A 23,364-nucleotide genomic window follows, 5' to 3' on the forward strand; every position below is an offset into this window, starting at 1 on the left:
AATCAAACTGTGCTAAGTCTCTGCCTACAAAGAGTATAGGTATCACAGGAGAAGTATATATAAGATTCAGTGGAGGTACAAAGAACAGAAAAATCTAACCCCAGAGGGAAGGTGAATAAGTAAGGCAGGGATACAAGGTATCCAATGGCCCAAGCAGCTGGATTATAGTTTAGAATAGAGCTACATTCCTCAAAAGTAAACTAGCCAATCTAAAACCCAAACAGATACTGATACAAAACACCATGGATGAATAGCAAAAACATTATGTTTAATAAAATAAGAAAGACGTAAATGAGTATATGTCCTAGGACTCCATTAGAAGAAGTTCAAGAACAGGCAAAACTAATCTATGGTGAAAGAAATCATAACAGTAGCTGCTTCTGCAGAGTACTGGCTGGAAAGAAGCACAAAGGAATTTTCTAGGGTGAAATATTCTATATCTTGTTTGAGTGTTAGTTACAAGACAGGATACATTTGTCAAAATTCATTAAATTGTGAACTCAAGATCGTCTCAGTCTCTTAGTCTGCTTTATGCTTGGCTTCTCAGCCTCTCAGCCTTGGGCACTTATACATCAAACTCCTTGAAGATAAGGACAACAGCAAATATTTGGTTCATTTCAATGTATTTCCCTGCGCTCCAGTAACTGGGGCCCTCAAGTCCTGAAGGACGTGAAAGCTCAGCAATACCAGTAAACAGTTCATTTTGTATATTATTTTTTTTTAACATCTTTATTGGAGTGTAATTGCTTTACAATGGTTTGTTAATTTCTGCTGTATAACAAAGTGAATCAGCTATACATATACCTATATCCCCATATCTCCTTCCTCTTGCGTCTCCATATATTATTATTATCATTTTTATTCTACTGTTTTTGTCTTATCGAGACACAAGCCAGTCTATTCCATCCAGAAGTAAAGGTCTAAAATAGATTTTAATAAAACAGTGTTGTGCCGACTGAGGAGCCATATGGAAAAAGATAAAACTGAGTCTGTTCTTCACACTGTACACCTGTATGAATATTAAATGGATCAGAATAAGAAACTACATAGTAGGAAAAAACATGAATGCATTCCTTTATAAGGCAAGGGTAGATAAAATTTTCCTCTGATTCAAAATCTAGAAGCAACAGAGGAACGACCTGACAAATTTAACTACATCAAAATTAAAAACTAAAAAATTTGCATAATGAAACACTATATACAGAGTGAAAAAGTCGATGAGCTTTCTTTCCATGATGATAGTGCCCCAACCAACATGGTAAATGTTCCTAAAACTCGCTGGACTTTCTGTAAGACATATGGCAAGCACCAACCCCACAAAGTGGCACCGTACACAAAAAGGTAAGGATTTTCTATATGCCCAGGGAAGGAGGATTTATGACAGGAAGCCGAATTATTATGGTAGGCAGACTAAGCCAGTTTTCCAGAAAAAGGCTAAAACTATAAAGAATATTGTGCTCAGGCTTGAATGTGTTGAGCCCAACTGCAGATCTAAGAGAGATGTAAGCATTTTGAACTGGGAGGAGATAAGAAAATAGAGGGCCAAGTGATCCATTCTAAGTTTCACCTCTTGTTTTACTATGAAGACAATAAAATCTTGAGGTTATGTTCACTTCAAAAAAAAAAAAAAAAGAGAGATTAATGACAAACTTAGAAAAATGTTTGCAACTTAGAGTTTTGATATCCTTATTATTTCAAGCACTCCTCATAATTGAGAAGAAAATGATCAAGTTCTTACAAAAATTGACAAGAGATATGAAGAGAACACAGAAAAGGAAATTAAGGTGCATCGGGGTGTGTGTGTGTGTGTGTGTGTGTGTGTGTGTGAAACTAATGCTAACTTCTCATTCCTAACTAGGGAAATGGAGACTTTTAACTATATTCTGTAGACTTAATTTTAGTACTACTATTAGTTTTTCTATTTTTAAACCATTATAGGTACTTGGATAAGTTGAGTAAGTAATCGTTTTAATGTTGGTGAGAATAAGGATTTTCAGTTTGAGAGACAAAAGTCCTAGAAATAAAAACCCTGCATCTCAAAATTGAATTAGAAATATTAATGTAAAATTAGTTCATCTCTTTTGTTTTAAAAAAGACCTGGAAGCAGTGGAAAGTGAGGTGCAATGAGCAACCCTAGAACCCAGATTGTGATCTCTAATTCCCATTCCCCACAAAAAGGAAGGAGGAAGTTCTTTGGGAAAAGATTGAAACCAAGTCCACCATAGCTCATACCCTCTTGACCAAGTAGATAAGTGGCAATTTTTCTATATAGAATACTTATAGCTAACAAACACATGAGGAATGTTAGAATTAGAAATTCGCCATTTCGCAAGGTCTAATGAAAAAACATTTTCAAACAATTGTCATGAATGCACAGTAAAACTATTAAGAGAAAAGTTGAAGTGACCAAGAAGCATTCAGCATTACCAAACATTAGAATACTGGACATTTTATATGTCTCTAGCTGTGAATTTGAGGTACACAGTACCATTTATGAGGTTTATGGAAAAAATTTAATGTGATCCAGTCATGCCTTTATATCTAAGTTCATTCTGCCATAATGTGGATCATGCAAGAGCAAGTAAAATTGTGCCACTGTAAGTAAATCCAGTCGTAAAAGACAACTGGTCCAATTTTTTCAACAAGTCAATGGCATGTGAGAAAAAAGGGAAAAAGAGACTATTCTAGACTAATAGTTAAGGAGATGCTTAAGAGCCATAACAACCATATGCAATGAGTAAATCTTTGAGAAAAAATAACTAAAAACATATTTTTTATACCACTGAAGAAATTTTAACATGGACTAGGCATTCTAAGTTATTAGGGAATTATTGGGGTTTTTTTAGGTGTAATAATAGTATTATGATTATGTGACAAAATATCTATTTTAAGAATATATACATACAGAAGTGGATTAAAATGACAAAATGCATTTACTGTCGGTGTTAAATACTATATATATTTCCCTACATCATTTGTAGAAATTAAGTTTTTTACATGTTTTAAATTATGTGTTAATGACCAATGTAAGTACAAGTCTTTTTATAACATTTATTTATACTGCCTCAATTCCTAGCTAATCTTGAGGTGGGGTAGTTCATATTTCCGAATAATTCACAGGAGGCAGAAAAGAGATTTATAACTAACTCTTGTTAGAGTGTGAGGCATTATCATTTTTTATATCATATTCCCATTAAATAATTCATCTCTAGTAACTCTGACTTTTATCCATGAGTCACTGTATAATAGAAAAACCTTTTTCCATCTAAGAAAAGGGGCAGTGAAGTATGCTATTTTTAAAACAAGAAAAAATTGACAGTTTTCAGTGGATGGAATCAGAACTCAGGATTAATGGAACAGTCCCCAAGGATGGTCAAATGTGATTCTCTGCAGATGGCTGCACAGGATGACACTTCATAAAACATCATTTCTCTGCTAAGCTGCACAGCATCTCTGGTGCTTCAAACATATTGTTTATCTCATCAAGAGGAGCAGGTTCTAAAGGTAAGAACTGAACAAGTGCCATTGTGCAGGAAATGGAGCAGATGGCCCATCTATGATGGTCTGCCTTTACTTGATGAGAGGCTCATCCAATCCCAAACAGACCAGTTGCCAATTAAAAGAAGTCTTGGCTGAGGGAATCTGTACTTTCCCGTGACAGATAATCGGCTTATCCATTTTCTCAGACTCTGCCCACTATCCATTTCCATCACTGCCCTCTCCAGAAATGAAGAAGCCCCTTATGACCAGTTCTGTGAAATATTTCATTGATACTTACTAATGAATGTCTGGATTTTACCCAAACTTCTTACCCCAGTTCTAGGCTACATTTTGTTTTCACACCCCTTCTAGTCTGATCACTAACAAAGAAAGGTGTCTGTGTTTTGTAAAAGAACTTCAAAGACATGGATTAAACATGAGATTTGTTTTGACTTCCTTCTACCACAGAAATGGGCTTTATTAACTGTTCTTTCTAAACACATTTTAGGATTGTAACATTTTGGAAGAATAGAATTTATTTAAATTTTCACAAGAATGGGTGTAAAAAGATATTATGATTAGCACGCATATTTTAACTTTCAAAGTTTAGGATCCTGAGCTCCAGTGTTATTTAAGGAAAACAATATGAGTCTGAAGACCATCAAGATTAAATGTCCAGTGCCAAGAACGAGGAGTCTACCTTGAGGGAGGAGAAGGGAGTTTTCTGTTTATAAGAGGATCCTTTGACCAGGTCAGTCAGCTCATGATAGTTAGTAGACAGCCTGAGTAACATGGATCAAGGTAAGAGCTACATAGCAAAGTAATGGGCCAAAAACTTGCCACGTCTGAAGAAAACCTGAAAGAAATAGTAAACCAGAAGAAGAGGGCAGTGGTTTGGATACAAAAGAGTAGGGGACAAATAATGTATGCATGCAGAATTAGATCAGCTCTGGAAAGAATTTGGCTCTGTGTTTTTTTAAAACTTTGGTATGCTTTTTTCTCAAAGTTGGGGCATTTTCCTACCACACCCCAAATCTGTTAGATAATAAACCCTCTGGAAGCAGACTCCATATCTATGTTGTTCGTCACTCTTTCTCTAATGCCTACCACAGTGCTTGATATCTAGCAGGTGCTCAATAAATTCCAATTCCTTCAATAAAGGAATACCTAGCACAGTGTAGAAACTGAGTAATTAATCTCTAAAATAATAAGTGAATGTTGACTAATACCCTGGGCATGACTAATCTGGAACACTATTTTTTGTTCTTTTTTGTGTTGAATTCAGGAGAAATAGGAGGACTTCCTCTCTAGTATTCAGAACATGGAGCCTGGGATTAATTCTTCTGTAACCCAGGCATTGAAACCATTTCAACTTATAGCTGAGTGCTTGAATTGTTAGAAATTTCAGGGGAATCAAAAGTTTTTTCTTATAAAGAAACTTAAAATATTCTGATCCTGCATATAAATTTTTTTTTTTTTTTTTTTACTTTTTTGTCTTATTAAGAAATAGGTCTTTAACTTTTTTTTCCTGTATTTCATAACAGCTTTCAAAAAGATCTCCCTGCCTCCAGGCTTGCTTCCCTGCACTTCATCTTCCACATGCCTCCAGCATAACCTTGATAAAACTCAGATTTTATCAGGTCACTAACTCTTATGTTCCAAAATCCCTCCATGGTTCATAATTCATGCCTTAGCGTGGCAGCAAATGCCCTTCATCTTCTACTTTCAGCCCCATCCAGGTCAGGCCTCTTTACCCACAGATCCCATCCATGTGCCACGCTCCTGCCATACCACACGTTTCATCAACCTTGAACTCTTCCATGACTTTTCCCTTGTTCTTTCTTCTGTCTTATATGATTCTTTCTTCATTTTCATCCTGGCAGTATCCAACTCCTCTGTCAAAATCTAGTTTAAATGCCACCTTCTCTGTGAAGCTTTTCTTGACTCATCCAGATAGAATTAATCACACTTTCTGTGTTCCCATACCTTAATGTAGAGTGAACAGATGGAAGCAAAAGCTTGGGAGCCAGAAAGATCTCATTTCCAATCCTGGTTCCTCTGCTCACTCTGACCTTGGACAAAACACTTAAGGACTCTGAACCTCCTATTTCTCTTTTATAAAGTGGGTATAATCATATCAACATGTCAGAGTTGCTGTAAAGATTGACTGTGATCATGGATACAAAACTCTTAGCATAGGTCTTGGCTACACAGTTAAAACTCAAAGGAAGGTACTTACATTGCTTTTATCACCTTATTAGTATTTTCTCATTCATCACAATCTGATTGGTATTATAGATAACTGCATACCTGCCTAATCATTGATACAATGATTTCCTGGGCTTGGCTGGGAAAATGTACCACTATATCAGAACTGTTGATTCATGTGTATGAAATCATTTGTGTTAAATTAACAGCATAAATATATATGCTGTTATAAATTGTCCTCTCCATAGCTTTGCAAATAATAGTCCCCGAAAAAGCAGCAGGACAGGAACTATCCCTTCTTGCCTCCTTTTCACCCCAAAGTATGAAATTAACATGACTTTGTAAAGGTTCTAGAAAATAATATATAAATCTACTTCTAACCTATATTTCTAACAACATAGCCGCTATAGGTAAATTGGGCTTAAATTGCATTGAGACTCCTGAATGATTCAGCTGACTCAGTTCAATTGCTACTTAAGTATGTGCTATGTCCAGGTCATTGGGAAAGCAGTGCAGAACAGAACACAAAAAGCTTTCTTTCTAGTTCAATTAAAGTAAACAGTGACATGTGCCCTGTTGAAATAACAACAATAGCATCAAATGCACCTAAGATATCTAAACGGGATACATCTGTGTCACGCAATTGTGTAAGTCTCACCAGATCATATCTGTGCCTCTGGTCCCCAGGAGAAGCACTCCTACTCTAACATCAGTGTAATCCTTGCAGCTGTGTCACTACCCAGCCAAAACTCTTCTGTGGTTTCACATTTCTGACCTGCAGCACACAGTCCAAACTTTCAGCATGGCACAAAAAGCCTTGGAGAAGTGTGACCACAGCTATTTTCCTTGCCTTGCCTCCCTTACCTTAGTTATAACTCCTATGTTCCAGCCATGGGAAAACTGTCTCCTTGGACTTTCAGTTTCAACTCCAACAGAGCAAAGAGCTTAGCAGTTATCATTCCTGTCCTTATAACAATTAAAACCTGGAAAAACTGAAAATTACTTTTCTTGGGACCATCAGAGAGAACTGAGGTTGCAGGGGAAACTATAATACTGAAAGCTGGAGAAATAGGCTCATCCAGAGACACACAGCCAAGATCTTCTTACCTGGATCAGAAACCCACTGGAGCCATAAATTGGTAGTAATACTTAAATGGTATTTTGATGAACTGCTGGAGGCTGTGGGTGGAATAGCTGGAGAGTGAGAAACTCCTGAAGGCTGCAGTCTTAGGGGTTACAGGACACACTTTCATGGGCTTTACTACCTGGAAACTCACCAGGTTCTCATGGTGAAGATCTGAGAAAGATCCCATCATGGCTCTGGCAGGGGGAGAGAAAGAGTAATTACTGTGAAATATGGCTAGAGATTTCTCCATAATAAAGATCTACACTCCAAGTGAAAAGCCTTCTAGAACACTTTTCCTGCTGGGGAAGTGCATGCCTCTCACTCCAGTCACTTCTAGCCTTCTGGTCTCACCTATGAATATGAAAACATAGTGAACAGGGGACCAGGCCTCAAAAAAAATAGATTGAGAATGCTGCAGCCAAGAAAAAAGAGTTGAAAGTGGGGTATTGGAGGAAAGCTACACCAACGGAAAAACACTTGTGAAAGTCACAGCCCCAAGACACAGGCTGTGCAAAACAGATTTAATCAAAAGATTATAGAATGCTCCCCCTTCCCCATAAAATACCAAAAGACAAACAGGGCTCCAGTATAATAACAGTGGATTGCAGCTGAATGAGCAGCAAGACACAAACTCCGTAAGGTGGAGTACTTATGGAAGCCCAAAGTCAAATAGGGAGACAGAAATGCAGACACTAGAGGAATCTGAAGGCTTTAGCACCTAAAGCTAGAGCAAATATCAAACACAACCAAACTCCTAACCAGCTTACATAAATTCTCAAACCAAATACCTATATACCTCAATTCCATTACCTATTATTTATGTTTTAACCTAAAACACATCTAACTTTCATCAGCAACAAAATAATTATAAGATATATGAGAGAAAAAACAGTTGTAAGAGGTAAAGCAATCATCAGAACAAGAACTAGATATAGCATGGACTTGGGGACTATCAGAAAGGGAATTTAAAATAACTATGATTCATATGTTAAGGATTTTAATGACAACACACAAGAACACATCACATGGGTAATGTAAGCAAAAAGATGTATAATCCAAGAAAGAATCAAAAGGAAATTCTAGAAATCACAAAAAGTAGAACAGAAATGAAGAAAGTATTTGATGGATTTATTGATAAACTTGGCACAGCTGAGGAATGAACTAGTGATTTTGCAGATAGGTCAAAAGAAATTATGAACTGAAGTGCAAAGAGAACAAAGAATTTAAAAAACAGAATGGAATATGTAGAAACTGTGAGACAATTTCAAAAGGTGAATGAACACATAATTGAATGCAACTGAATTTTCCAAGTACCTTCAAAACTGATGACAGATATCAAACCACAGGTCCAGGAAGCTCAACAAACACAAAGTAAAATAATTATAAACCACCTACCCCCATACACATGCACACACACACATATCCCCCTAGGCATATCACATTAAACCTGCAGAAGACCGAATACAATAAGAAAATCTTAAAGATATCAGAGGGGAAAGAGTAATAACTTATGAATAGAGGGGCAAGTATAAGAATGACAGTGGACTTCTCATTGGAAATCATATACTAAAGAAGAGACTGGAGTGAAATATTTGAAGTATTGAAAGAGAAAACCTCCAACCTAGAATTCTACATTAAGTGAAATCATTCTTTATAGGGGAAGAAGAAATACGGAATTTCCCAGACAAGCAAAAACTGAGGGAATTCATCATCAGACTTGCCCTGAAATCCAAAAAAGAGATTTTCATGCAGAAAGTAGATGATACAGGTCAGAAACTTGGATCTCCCTAAAGACAAGAAGAGAGAGAAAAAATAATTTTGCTTTTCTTATTCTTAAAAAAAAACCCTTATCTTTTAAATCAATTAACACCTATCCCTCTGAAACTATTCAAAAGATTTGCAGAGGAAGGAATACTCCCAAACTCATTCTACGAGGCCACTATCACCCTGATACCAAAACCAGACAAAGATACCATACACACAAAAAAGAAAATTACAGGCCAATATCACTGATGAACATAGGCATAAAAATCCTCAACAAAATACTAGCAATCTGAATTCAAAAATACATTAAAAGGATCATACACTTGATCTCACTATCCCAGGGATGCAAGGATTTTTCAATATCTGCAAATCAATCAGTGTGATACACCACATCAACAAATTGAATAGAAACCATATGATCATCTCAATAAAGGCAGAAAAAGCTTTTGACAAAATTCAACACCCATTTATGATAAAAACTCTCTAGAAAGTAGGCATAGAAGGAACATACCTCAACATAATAAAAGCCATATATGACAAACCTACAGCTAACATCATACTCAATGGTGAAAAGCTGAAAACATTTCCTCTAAGATCAGGAATAAGACAAGGATGTTCACTTTCTCAACTTTGTTCAACATAGTTTTGGAAGCCCTAGCCACGGCAATCAGAGAAGAAGAAGAAATAAAAAGAATCCAAATTGGAAAAGAAGTAAAACTGTCATGTTTGCAGTATGATACTATACATAGAAAACCTTAAAAATGTTACCAGAAAACTACTAGAGCTCATCAATGAATTTGGCAAAATGACAAGATAATTAATACACAGAAATCTATTGCATTTCTATATACTAACAATGATAGATTAGAAAGAGAAATTAAAGAAACAATCCCATTTACCATCGCATCAAAAAGAATAAAATACCTAGGTATAAACCTACTTAAGGAGACAAAAGACCTGTACTCTGAAAACTATAAGATGCTGATGAAAACATTGAAGACGACACAAAGATGGAAAGATATATCATGTTCTTGGATTGCAGGAGTAAATACTGTCAAAATGACTATCCTACCCAAGGCAATCTACAGATTCAATGCAATCCCTATCAAATTATCAATGGCATTTTTTTCACAGAACTAGAACAAAAAAATTTTAGAATTTGTATGGAGATACAAAAGATCCCAGATAGCTAAAGCAAACCTGAGAAAAAAAATGGAGCCGGAGGAATCAGGATCCCTGACTTCAGACTATATTACAAATCTACAGTAATCAAGACAGTATGGTACTGGTACAAAAACAGAAATATAGATCAATGGAACAGGATAGAAAGCCCAGAGATAAACCCACACACCTGTGGTCAATGAATCTACAACAAAGGAGGCAAGACTATACAATGAAGGAAAGACAGTCTCTTCAATAAGTGGTGCTGGGAAAACTGGACAGCTACATGTAACAGAATGAAATTAGAACACTCCTTAACACCATACACAAAAATAAACTCCAAATGGATTAAAGACCTAAATGTAAGACTGGACACTCTAAAACTCTTAGAGGAAAACATAGGCAGAACATTCTCTGACATAAATCACAGCAATACATTTTTTGATCCACCTCCCAGAGTAATGGAAATAAAAACAAAAATAAACAAATGTGACCTAATTAAACTCAAAAGCTTTTGCACAGTGAAGAAAACCATAAACAAAATGAAAAGACAACCAACAGAATGGGAGAAAACATTTGCTAACGATCTGACTACAAAGGATTAGTCTCCAAAATTTACAAACAGCTCATGCGGTTCAATACCATAAAAACAAACAACCCAATCAAATATGGGCAGAAGACCTAAATAGACATTTCGCCAAAGACGACGTACAGACGGCCAAGAGGCACAGGAAAAGATGTTCAACATCACTAATTATTAGAGAAATGCGAATAAAAACTACAATGAGATTTCACCTCACACCAGTCAGAATGGTCATTAACAAAGTCTATAAACAGTAAATGCTGGAGAGGGTGGGGAGAAAAGGGAACTCTCCTACACTGTTGGTGGGACTGTAAATTGGTACAGCCACTATGGAGAACAGTATGGCAGTTCCTTAAAAAACTAAAAATAGAGCTACCATATGATCCAGCAATCCCACTCCTAGGCATATGTCCAGAGAAAAGCTTGGTTCAAATGTATACATGCACCCCAATGTTCATTGCAGTGCTGTTTACAGTAGCCAAGACATGGAATCAATCTAAATGTCCATCAACAGATGAATGGATAAAGAAGATGTGGTACATGTATACAATGGAATATTACTCAGCCTTTAAAAAGAATGAAATAATGCCATTTGCAGCAAAATGGATGGACCTAGAGATTATCATGCTAAGTGAAGTAAGTCAGACAAAGACAAATATCATATGATATTGCTTACATGCAGAATCTAAAAAAAATGATACAAATGAAATTATTTACAAAACAGAAACAGACTCACAGACTTAGAGAATAAGCTTGTGGTTACTGGGGAGAAGGTTGGGGTGGGGATTGATTGGGAGTTTGGGATTGACATGTACCCACTGCTATATTTAAAATAGATAACCAACAAGGACCTACTGTATAGCACAGGGAACTCTGCTCAATATTCTGTAATAACTTTAATGGGAAAAGAATTTGAAAAAGAATAGATACATGTAAATGTATAACTCAATCACTTTGCTGTACACCTGAAACTAACACTACATTGTTAATCAACTATACTCCAGTGTAAAAAAATTTAAAAAAAGATAACAGTTTTAAGTCATAAGAGTAACAGTTTATTGGATGATCATACCATGTGGCTAAGTGAAATAAATGAAAACAGTATCACAAAGGATATAAGGGAGGAAATGGCAATACTCTGTTATAAAATACCTACACAACTTGTGAATCAGTATAGTTTTGAAGGTGGAGTTAGATTGTTAAAAAGTGTATATATAAACTGTAGGTCAATAAACAATTTGAAAAGAAGTATAATGGTAATGCTGAGAGGAGATTACTGAACATTTTATATGATTCCATTTTAAGACTAGAGAAAACAGAAAAAAAGGAGGGAAAAACAAACAAGTGACAATAGACAACAGATACAAACACAGTAGATGTTAACACAATTATATCAATAATTACTTTAAGTGTGAATGGTCTAAATACACCTATTAAACACCTACATTGTCAAATTGGATAAACAACACAAGACCTAACCATATATTGTCTATTTGAAAACCACATTAAATATAAAGAGACACAAGTTAAAAGTAAAGAGATTGAGAAAAACATACCATGCTAACACTAATCCAAGAAAGCAGAAGTAGCCATACTAATTTCTGACAAATCTACATTCAGAAAAAGGAAGATTATCAGGGATAAAGAGAGGCATTACATAATGATAAACTGATCAATTCTCTAAGAATACATAACAATCCTAAACATGTACCTAACAAGAAAGCAGTAAAACATATGAGGCAAAAATTAATAGAACTAAAAGGAAAAATAGATAAATCTACTACTAGATTTATAGATTTCAACACACTTCTGTTAGTAATAGATCAACTGGCAGAATAGGAGTAAGGATATAGCTGAGCTTAACAACACTGGGCCATAAAACACCTAACAAAAATAGAACAGAAACTATACAAACTATGTTTTCAAACCACAATGGAATTAAACTAGAAATTAGTAAGAGAAATATAGCTGGAAAATCCCAGTCATTTAAAAACAACAGACTTCTAAATAACACATGGGTCAATGAATGCTCAAGAGAAATTTTTATATATTTGAACTAGATGAAAATTAAAACACAATTTAGCAAAATGTGTGGGATATACCAAAAGAGGTAATTAGAGAAAAAATTATAGTGTTAAAATCTCATATTAGAAGATAACAAAGGTACAAAATAATAACCTAATCTTCCTCCTTAGGAAACTAGAATAATTTAAGCATAAAGCATGGAGAAAAAAAAAAATTAGAGCATAAATCACTAAAGTTTAAGACAGGCAAATGATAGACAAATATCAATAAAACCAAAAACTGGTTCTTTGAAAATTTCAATAAAATTGGTAACAAAGAATAAAGAAGACACAAATTAACAATATCAGAAAGAAAAGAGTGTTCATATCATGTATATTAAAAGGATAACAAAGGAACACTATGAACAACTCTGTGCCCACAAATTGAATAACTTAGATGAAATGGACCATTTCCTTGAAAGACATAAAATACTAAAATTCACACATGGAGAAGTAACTTGAAAAAACCCTATTAAAGAAATTATATTAATAATTAATAAAATTCCAAAAAGAAAAGTACCAGGCCCAAATGGTTTTACTGGTGAATTCTACAAAACATTTAAGGAAGAAAGAACACTGACTCTTCATAATCTCTTTCAAACAATAAAAGCAGAGGGAAGACTTTCTAACTCATTTTATAAAGGCCAACATAGCCCTAACAACAGAACCAGATAAAAACATTACAAAAAAGAAAACTATGGATAATAACACATAAATTTACATGTAAAGTCATCAATAAAATATTAGCAAATTGAATCCAATAATGTTTAAAAAGAATTAAACATGACATCCAAGTAGAATTCATTTCAGGTATGCAAAGATGACTCAACATTCGAAAATCAATCAATGTACTCCATCTATAGCCAAAAGGTTAAAGAAAAAAAAAAATCACATGATCATATCAATCTACACCAAAAAAGCATTTGGTAAAATCTAACATCCAATCATGTTTTTCTTTTTAAGTCAGAAAACTAGGAATAATAGAAGAGAACTTTCTCAGCTTGACAAAGAACAACTAGAAAAACCTACGTTCTGTGTCATACTTAATGATGAGAGGCTAGATGCTTCCTCCCTAAGATCAGGAACAAGGCACAGATGTCCTCTTTCACTGTTCTTATTCAATATCTTAATGGAAGTTCTAGCTAATGCAATATAACAAGAAAAACATGAAAGTTATACATGTTAGAAAGGAAGAAGTGAAACTGTTATTTGACATGACTGTCTATGTCAAAAATCCCAAAGAATCTACAAGAGAATGTTAGAATGAGCCATGTTGTATGGATTAGAGTTTGGCACATCAGTATGAACTCATGCTCAGCTCAGTATTGATAAGATGGTTACATATAAAAATATTTCTAAATATCTACACTGGTTAATTTATACATATTTTTTTTCTTTCTCTGTCAGCTGAGAAACCTAGCAGCAATGATGTCACAGTAGCAACAAGCGTACCTAGCACCCAGATCCTGATTTCTAATACCATTCTCCAATAAAAGGAACCAGGCATCCTTGGAGAAATGGCTGATGCTAGGATACAAATAGGAAACATACAAAATATACAAGATGAGCCTGGAGCATTGAGTAGTGTCAGAAAGAAAATATGGGGAAGAAAACATAGTGAGAGGAGTAAACCAAAGAGATACAGGAGCCCACTGAAGGAACTCCCAGTGGCAAAGCTAGACCGATTTAAGCAACAAATAAAGGAGTATTGTATTATGATCCAAAGTATAAGATAAATTTCCATGGGTTCATACTGATTTTATAATACATATATATGATTGATTGAATAAGTGAGGATAACAGAAAAATCACCCATGCAAAATAGTTTCAAAATATGTAGCTACTTCACTCTCAACGAGGTGGAGTATAAGTCTTCACTCTTTTAGTAGGGCTGTGCATAGTGACTTTCTTCTTAGAAGTACAGTATGAAAAATGGAGAAAAGGAAAAAATACCATAGTGGAGAAACATAACACAGACTAAGCTAGATGATCAAGATTAATATAAAAAATCACAGACATAATTATAATGTCTATCAAAGATAACATCAGACAAATCCCAAATGGGGGAAATGCTACAAATTGCCTAAGAAGTACTCCTCAAAAACTTTTAAGGTCATCAAAAACAAGGAAACACACGGTCACAGCCAAAAGGAGACTAAAGAGATAAGATTAAATATGATGTAGTATCCTGGATTGGATCCCAGAACAGAAAAAAGATGTTAGGTAAAAAATATGGAAATTAGAATAAAGTATTGACTTTAGTTAATGATTTGTCAATATTATTTCATTAATTGTGACAATTTGATCATACTAAGATATTAATAAGAAAATCTGGGTACAGGGTACGCATGAGAACTCTGTGGTATGTTCACAATTTTTGTGTAAATCTAAAATAAAAAGCTTATTTTAAAATACTTTAAAAATTATCTTTATCCTAACATAACATGTCCTTCTCATCTCTCCTTCTCATGATGTTTCCTTGGTCAGACATGAGCCTGCTTCTCCATTTGACAAAAATCTAAGACACTGCTTATTCTATAAAGTAATCTTCAACCTCTCCGGACAGTATTTGTTGTTTCTCCTTCTCTTGATACCATGGCAATTACATCATTACAATGTAATCGTGCTTATTCCTTCCCACACTAGGCTGGGTTGTCTGTGGTCTCCACCATGTCTTATTATTCTAACATTGTGCTAACAAAGTGCTGAACACAATGGAGGTTAATGTCTGTTGCCTAAATGAAAGACTGTGTTAGTAACACTTTTGAATTTTTAAAGCAAGTTCACATACATTATGTTGTATGTTCATCCCAACCACCTTGTGTGGTGACAGGCCACGATTTTTGCCATTTCAAGTGAGTAAATTGAGACTCAGAGAGTGGAAAAGTCTTATCATAGCTTATTCAACATTTAAGTGCTGGAAAAGGCATTTATCTCAGTTCTTATGGCTCTACATCTACTTTCTCCTCCCATGTAGAGATAAGCCGAGGCTCTTCACCTGGCTTTAAATCCTGGTTCTGTCCACGTCTATCTCTTTGATCTTCGGCAAGTCATGAAATCTAGGTGAAATTAAAAACCTTTATATATTTTTAGTGGAACAAATGATAGTATTTACCTTATAGGGTTCTGTGAGCATTAATGATACATTGCTTGTAAAGAAACTTACTTGGTAAGAGCTCAATAAATTGCAACCACTTATACTATTACTAATATAAGTGAAAAAATAATAAAACTATTTTAGAATCAACGAATCAACCTTGCCAAAATATATATAAAAAAAATTAAGGCCACATTTTATTTTCTCTATTTGGGCCAACACATAGGCTCTTATTGTTTTAGCTATCCTCCTTTAAAACACAGGTTCAATGGCAAGGAACCAGAGTTCTATTTGAGATGGCAATTTGGACTGCATGACCTCTAAATTCTTTTCTGTACATATATTCCTCCATAGTCTTTATTTCCTTTGCAATCCCCCAAGTAATGCAGCATACAATATCAGAGGTTCAATAAAGGATGGCTGACTGAGGCTTTCAAACTCTCAACACAATCACTTTCGTGCTGCCAATTTTGATTCAGTTTGTGATTTATGGGCATATGGAGTGTTTTGCATTCCAGAGTTTCCTCTTTTTAGTCATGATTTGCAAATGGATATAATAACCCATAAACTGATATCAGCATCAAAACAGCCATCCAACTCGAGTAATAAATGGCCTTTGGAGGGAAAAGATAAAGCCCATTAGGAAGGGCACAAACAACAAGCAAGGGAGTGTGAACAATAGCCTTCATAAAGTCAAGGTTTCTCAGTTCATTCCACACATTCTGTCCATTCTAAGACATTGTGTGTGATGAGTGCCTAATGCAATCGGACTCTTACTCTCCTCTGGCAAGGAAGGCCTGCAACAATAGACTAAACCTCAGCCCTGCCAACCCCAAACAGGCATGCCAGTCTTCCTCATTCCAGATTTGTGGCTTGTCTCCACAAAGTAATAGTGATTTTCTTGTCTGTACCAATTGCAGGCTGCAGATGGGTAGCCTAATGCTGTAATGTCGGACTAAATTCTCCACAGATGAACTGGAAAATTTCCTTACTCATTCAGAAGTCTGCCAGCCAGCTGTCAGGTCTCCAGGACTCCCTTACTTGCCCAGATCACCAGCGAACAGACGGTGTTCACCACAATGATTAGACTGTGTTTTCAGTTTAAACCCTTTTCTCCTATCTAATGATTTAATCTATTCTTCTTTCTTCAAAGACTCTGGAAAATGATCATTGGAAATTTCCTAACCAGATGGATTCTTCAAGAAGGCAACTGAGAAAAGTAACAAAACTACCTTGGAGTAAGGGATTAAAAAGTGTATCTCTACGAGCTATTCACTGGCCATGACCTCACTCCATGTCCAATCATTCTTCCAAGGTGTCCAGTGAAGGACTCCCTTCTGTGCCAATAGAGACGGGGAATTGGGGAGCAGATGCCAGCTCACTAGCTACTTGACTGTCACCATCAATAAAGAACACAACATAATTTCAGGGGACTCCAAAAGCCAAGATGACATTTAAATAGAACAGGAAATAAGTGACAAATGGACTACAAAAGAGAAAGGAGGGAAGAATCTATTTCATTTCGCATTTATAAAATTTGAGAACACTGCTCAGTCTAAAAAATGTCTTTTTTTGCCTTCATATATTTGAATTAATAAAGAGAACTTAGAGATCATCTGTGTGTGGGCTGTTGGGGTGGTTTTTGTCAGTTTCGTTTTGTTGTAGAGTTTATTCTTCCTTTAGCATTCGATCTGGGTACAATCAGTTCACAAACATCTAAGACTGCCCATTCACGGTGTCTTTCTCTATAGAGTGGGGATTTTGAAAAATACAGAAGTTCTTTCTGAATATGTTTCTCTCAGGGGTCTTCCTTGTCAATCATTAGTCTAAGTGATTCACTTACAGATAACCTTCCCAATGAGCATGAGCTTTGGGGTTAAATAGGTGTAGGTTCAAAAGCTGACTCTGTCATTTACAGTGCACAAAACATTTAGAAATCTATTTAATTTTTCATAGCCTCAATTTCCTCATCTTCCAGAGTTATTGTGAATTCTCTATGCATGCTGTCAAGCCACCTGTCAAAAACTCCCCAATGACTCTGGCTATTTAGAGTTTATCATGCCTGCTAAACCTGGTCCTGCTTTCCTTTCATTTCCATCTCATGTTACTCTCCTAACACTGCATGCTCAGGGACTCTGACCTACTTTCAGTTCCTTACATCTACCAAGGAGTGTCCCCTATCAAGGCCTTCTCATGTCCTGTTTTCTCCACCTGAATCACCTTACTCCCTGCTCTTATAGCTGGTTCCTTCTCATTCTTCAGATTTCATCGCAAGTTTCACTTTCTCAAAGAGGTCTTCTCAGACCACTTTATCAAATAGGTCCTCCTATCATGGTGTTCATTGGTTTTCTTTATAGCTTTTTACAGTTTACATTCGTATGTTGAGTGGGCCAAAAAGTGCCTTCGGTTTTTTAAGTAAAAGACACATTTTTCATTTTCACCAAGAATTTTATTGAACAACATATTCACCCTTTTGTTCCACTACCTTCTACCATTTTACAGGCAACTTCATAATTCTATCTTCCCAAAACTTTTTATCTTTTTGAGCAAAGAACTCTTCCAAGTGCCTTTTACAGTCTTCCAGGGAACTGACAATTTTTCCATTAAGAGAATTTTGTAAAGACCGAAATAAATGGAAATCTGAAGGTGCAATGTCTGATGAATATGGCAGATGAATCAGAACTTCTCATCCAAGCGGTAACAGTTTTTGCCTGGTCATCAAAGAAACATGTGGTCTTGCATTATCCTGATGGAAGATTATGCATTTTCTGTTGACTAATTCCAGATGCTTTTCCTCGAGTGTCACTTTCAGTTGGTCTAACTGAGAGCAGTCCTTATTGGAATTAATCATTTGGTTTTCCAGAAGGAGCTCATAATAGAGTACTCCCTTCCAATCCCACCATATACACAACATCACCGTCTTCAGATGAAGACCGGCCTTTGGTTTGGTTGGTGGTGGTTCATTTTGCTTGCCCCACGATCTCTTCCATTCCACATTGTTGTACAGTATCCACCTTTCATCGCCCATCACAATTTGTTTCAAAGACGGAATGTTTTCATTACGTTTCAGTAGAGAATCACATGCGGAAATATGGTCAAGAGGTTTTTTTTCCTTAACTTACGTTGAACCCAAACATCAAAGTGATTAACATAACCAAGCTGGTGCAAATCATTTTCAATGCTTGATTTGGATATTTTGAGTATGTTGGTTCTCTCCTGCATGGTATAACGTTGACTGTTCTCAATTATTGTTTTGATTTGATTGCTATCAACTTCAACTGGTCTACCCGACCGTGAAGCATCATCCAGTGAGAAATCTCCAGCACGAAACTTCATAAACCACTTTTGACATGTCCAGTCAGTCACAGCACCTTCCCCATACACTGCACAAATCTTTTTGTGCATTTCAGTTGTGTTTTTACCTTTTTAGAAATAATAAACCATAATATGCTGAAAATGTTGCTTTTTTTTTTTCCATCTTCAATATTAAAATGGCTACACAAAAATTCACCAATTTGGATAAGTCTTTTTTTAAATGCACACTGATATGACAGCTGTCACACACAATCTAACAAAATTGTTTCAAATGAAGTTAAAGACAACTAAGTGCTACTAGATCCATCTTATGGAAAAAAAACAAACGAACATCTTGGCCCACCCAATATTTGTGTTTCTTATTACCTTTCTCCTTCATGGAGGTGGTGGGTATGACTGCCTGGAAGGTTCCCTTCCTCACAACTCCATTTCTTTGATGAATTAGCATCCATCCTTCCTTAGTGACACTACCCAGACTTCCTAGACTAGGTTAAATTCACTCTGTATATATTTCCTTAGTACCCTGTACTTTGCTTCTGGAACTCTCAAAACACTTCTAATTACTTGGCCATTGCCTCTCTTTCCTAATATGCCTCAATGAGGACAGGGCCCAAGTTGTTTTGTTCTATGTCCATATTGCTCAAAATAGTGCCTGGTACCTAGAAGATGCTCAATAAATGTTAACTCTTACCTGTCCCCATGTAACTATTAATAATAAATCCCAGGACCATCTTAATTTTCCCCTACAAAAATTGGGGAAATCTTCATGTTGATGCCCCCTTTACATGGGGATGCACAGTCTCTGCATTTTCTCTTTCTTTTCTCCATTACACTCTTCCACTTCAGAACTCTTGTGGGAAAACCTAGAATTACTTATTCAGACATTTTCCCAGGGTATTTGGTCCAAAGAATGTATAAAAACAGAACAAAGCATAACGTGTAGAATGTGAGGTGAAAATGCCCACCTGATTTTGCTTTGTTTGGTCTAGGGAGCAAATTATACACATATGCAATTATACACATAAGCAATTATGGGGTAAATGAGACCCAAAGAGTTTGTGGGTAGCTTCTGATGATGTCTTTCCTAATTTTACAGTTCCATCTTGTCTTCTTTAGCATTTAGATTTTCCTCCTTTCTACCCCCCAAACTCTTCACACTAGCCTAGTTTTCACTTTCTGTATCTTCTAGCAGTGGGTACATTTCCCAAACCCCAGATCCAAGAAGGATACACTGGTTTACACTTCTCTACTCGAAGTGCTTTGCTCAGAAAAATCCTCCCTGGTAAAACTCATAGCTAAGGGGATAGTTGTCACATGATCAATTCCAAAAATTGCTTCCAAAACTTTGTTTTTGAAGCTGGCATCTATAATGACATCTTTTCAGGGAATCCCCAAAGACTTTGGAAAGTTTCATGTTTATTTTTCAAAATGTTTTAAAAAATTAGTACAAGCATAACCTGGCCTATTTGGAAGGCCAGTTTTTAAACCTTCCGCTTGCATTGTTGCAATTGATCCAAAACCAGCTATCACATACATAAGACCACTAAGTGTTCTAGATGTGTCAAAAATAGATGAAGGGGTATGGACATTCACAGACTACTGATAAAATTTTCAATTATTCTTCTGGAGGGCTTCTCATGTTCACAGTCACCCTCATCCTAAAACTCTGAGCTTTGCAATTAATAAAGTTATATTCTTTTTGATCAATTTATTATAATAATTAATAGCAGTAAGTATTGCCTTTCACATCTACATCTAGAGTTTTCTCAAAGAAATAATTCCCCTATTTAGTTCCAAGCAAAATTAAATTAACCTAAAGTTTGGGAAACTGTATGACAATCAATCACAAATACTATCTAGGCAACAACAGCAATCTTATAATGGAAAAAAGTTAATTATCTAAACATTTGCAGAATTTTAAGATGTGAGGATAGTAGACCAAAGTTACTGAAATGCAGCTGAGCCTTGAAAAGTTTAAGCTCTCTCAGAAGCATAAAACATATTTAGATTCTGGAGCTTAATCAAGATTGTGGAGCAAGAGGACATGGAGCTCACCTCCCATGACAAATACATCAAAAATACATCTCTATGTGGAACAATTCTAACTGAAAATGAACTGGAAATTGGCAGAAGGACTCCTATACAACCAAGGCTATAAGAAAGACATACATGTAATCAGGGAGGAAGGGAAGAAAAGCAGTTGGAGTCAGGGTCTGTGTCCCTGGGAGGGGACTCAGGAAGAGGAAGAATACAGAGGTGGACTCCCACCCTGGGAAGTGAGTGGTAAGAAGCACAGATTGGGCACCTCAGTCCTGGTGTCCTAAGATGAGCCCACTTGGCTGGCTGGACCACTGGGATTAACAGGAGGGCTGGGCAAAGCCTGGACTCCACCTGTGAGAAGCATGTGCATGTTAGCTTGCCCCCAAGGCAGGGAAGAGAGAGGGTCTGCTCTAGCAGCAATATCCCATCAGACAATATACACTTGAAAACAAAGGCTATAATGAAAATCAAAGAAGGGTATTATAAATGATAAAGGGATCAATAAAAGAAGATGATATTATACTCATTAACATATATGCACCCAATACAGGAGCACCTAAATATATAAAGCAAATGCTAACAGTCATAAAGGGAGAAACTGACAATAATACAATAAGTGTAAGGACCTTTAACACCCCTAAACATCAACAGACAAATCAGAACATCAATAAGGCAACAGTGGTCTTAAATGATGCAATAAACCAGTTGGACTTAATAGATATCTACAGGACATTCCATCTAAAACCAGCAGAATATACATTCTTTTTAAGCGCACATGGAACATTCTCCAGGATAGATCACTTGATAGGCCACAAAACAAGTCTCAACAAATTTACACCAGAATGAAACAAGAAATCAATTGCAGAAAGAAAAATGGGAAAAGAATGAACATGTGGAGACTAAATAATATGCTACTAAAAAACCAATGGGTCAATGAAAAAATCAAAAAGGAAATCAGAAAATACCTTGAGACAAATGAAAATGAAAACACAACACTCCAAAATCTATGGAGTACAGCAAAAGCATTTCTGAGAGGGAAGTTTAGAGTAAAACAGGGCTTCCTCAAGAAACAAGAAAAATCTGAACCTCGAGATTATCACACTAAGTGAACTAATTCAGAAAGAGGAAGATAAATACCATAAGATATCACTTATGTGTGGAATCTAAAATATGACACAAACAAACTTATCTATGAAAAAGACTCACAGACATGGAGAACAGACTTGTGGTTGCCAAGGGGAAGGGGGGTGGGAGAGGGATAGATTGAGAGTTTTGGATTAGCAGATGCAAACGATTATATATAGAATGGAAAACAATTGACACCACAGAGATACAAAAAATCATAAGAGAATGATATGAACAACTATGCCAACAAATTGGACAACCTAGAAGAAATGGACAAATTTCTAGAAACATACATCCTGCCAAGACTGAATCAAGAAGAAAGAGACAATTTGAATAGATCCATCACTAGAAGTGAAACTGAATTGGTAATAAAAAGAAAACTCTCAGAGGAGCTTCAAGATGGTGGAAGAGTAAGACATGGAGATCACCTTCCTCCCTACAAATACATCAGAAATACATCTACATGTGGAACAACTCCTACAGAACACCTATTGAACGCTGGCAGAAGACCTCAGACTTCCCAAAAGGCAAGAAACTCCCTACGTACATGGGTAGGGCAAAAGAAAACAGAAAAAACAGAGACAAAACAATAGGGACGGGACCTGCACCAGTGGGAGGGAGCTGTGGAGGAGGAAAGGTTTCCACACACTAGGAAGCCCCTTCGTGGGCGGAGACTGAGGGTGGCAGAGGGGGGGAAGCTTCAGAGCCACGGAGGAGAGCGCAGCAACAGGGGTGTGGAGGGCAAAGTGGAGAGATTCCTGAACAGAGGATCAGTGCCAACCAGCACTCACCAGCCTGAGAGGCTTGTCTGCTCACCCGCCAGGATGGGTGGGGGCTGGGAGCTGAGGCTCGGGCTTTGGAGGTCGGATCCCAGGGAGAGGACTGGGGTTGGCGGCGTGAACACAGCCTGAAGGGGGCTAGTGCGCCACGGCTAGCCGGGAGGGAGTCTGGGAAAAAGTATGGACCTGCCGAAGAGGCAAGAGACTTTTTCTGGCCTCTTTGTTTCCTGGTGCGTGAGGAGAGGGGATTAAGAGTGCCGCTTAAAGGAGCTCCAGAGACGGGCGTGAGCCGCAGCTATGAGCATGGACCCCAGAAACGGGCATGAGATGCTAAGGCTGCTGCTGCAGCCACCAAGAAGCCTGTGTGCAAGGACAGGTCACCATCCACACCGCACCTCCCGGGAGCCTGTGCAGCCCGCCACTGCCAGGGTCCTGTGATCCAGGGACAACTTCCCCGGGAGAACACACAGCACGCCTCAGGCTGGTGCAAAGTCACGATGGCCTCTGCCGCCACAGGCTCGCCCCGCATCCGTACCCCTCCCTCCCCCAGGCCTGAGTGAGCCAGAGCCCCCAAATCAGCTGCTCCTTTAACCCCATCCTGTCTAAGCCAAGAACAGATGCCC

General features: G+C 36.8%; 1 pseudogene; it reads left to right on the top strand.

The window, feature by feature from the left end:
* The first annotated feature begins 1,255 nt into the window (after positions 1-1,255).
* Positions 1,256-1,963, top strand: LOC132367581 (ribosomal protein eL42-like; annotated as a pseudogene).
* Positions 1,964-23,364: the final 21,401 nt, after the last annotated feature.

Source organism: Balaenoptera ricei, chromosome 6, assembly GCF_028023285.1.
Source record: "Balaenoptera ricei isolate mBalRic1 chromosome 6, mBalRic1.hap2, whole genome shotgun sequence".
In the NCBI taxonomy this organism is placed as follows: Eukaryota; Metazoa; Chordata; class Mammalia; order Artiodactyla; family Balaenopteridae; genus Balaenoptera; species Balaenoptera ricei.